This window comes from Hyla sarda, chromosome 1, assembly GCF_029499605.1.
Source record: "Hyla sarda isolate aHylSar1 chromosome 1, aHylSar1.hap1, whole genome shotgun sequence".
Taxonomy (NCBI): Eukaryota; Metazoa; Chordata; class Amphibia; order Anura; family Hylidae; genus Hyla; species Hyla sarda.
Window position 1 is genome coordinate 610,073,561 of NC_079189.1, and position 1,313 is coordinate 610,074,873.

The window sequence follows — 1,313 nt, forward strand, 5'->3', positions numbered from 1 at the left end:
TAGTATATACATGTATTATAGTATTATAGCATATACATGTATTATAGTATTATAGTATATACATGTATTATAGTATTATAGAATATACATGTATTATAGTATTATAGTATATACATGTATTATAGTATTATAGTATATACATGTATTATAGTATTATAGTATATACATGTATTATAGTATATACATGTATTATAGTATTATAGTCTATACATGTATTATAGTATTATAGCATATACATGTATTATAGTATTATAGTATATACATGTATTATAGTATTATAGTATATACATGTATTATAGTATTATAGTGTATACATGTATTATAGTGTATATGTCAGAGGACGGTGACTGTAGGTGTCTATGTGGATAAGAAGATGTATGGACACCGACCATAACAGGACAAAATACACTAAATGTCTGTATTATAGTATATACATGTATTATAGTATTATAGTATATACATGTATTATAGTATTATAGTATATACATGTATTATAGTATATACATGTATTATGGTATTATAGTATATACATGTATTATAGTATTATAGTATATACATGTATTATAGTATATACATGTATTATAGTATTATAGTATATACATGTATTATAGTATTATAGTATATACATGTATTATAGTATTATAGTATATACATGTATTATAGTATTATAGTATATACATGTATTATAGTATTATAGTATATACATGTATTATAGTATTATAGTATATACATGTATTATAGTATATACATGTATTATAGCATATACATGTATTATAGTATTATAGTATATACATGTATTATAGTATATACATGTATTATAGTATTATAGTATATACATGTATTATAGTATTGTAGTATATACATGTATTATAGTATTGTAGTATATACATGTATTATAGTATTATAGCATATACATGTATTATAGTATTATAGTATATAGATGTATTATAGTATTATAGTATATACATGTATTATAGTATTATAGCATATACATGTATTATAGTATTATAGTATATACATGTTGTTACGCTGAGCGCTCCGGGTCCCCGCTCCTCCCCGGAGCGCTCGCTTCTCTCTCGCTACCGCAGCGCTCCGGGCAGCTCCACTGACCCGGTGCGCTGCGATACCGTCTCCAGCCGGGATGCGATTCGCGATGCGGGTAGCGCCCGCTCGCGATGCGCATCCCGGCTCCCGTACCTGACTCGCTCTCCGTCTGTCCTGTCCCGGCGCGCGCGGCCCCGCTCCCTAGGGCGCGCGCGCGCCGGGTCTCTGCGATTTAAAGGGCCACTGCGCCGCTGATTGGCGCAGTGGTT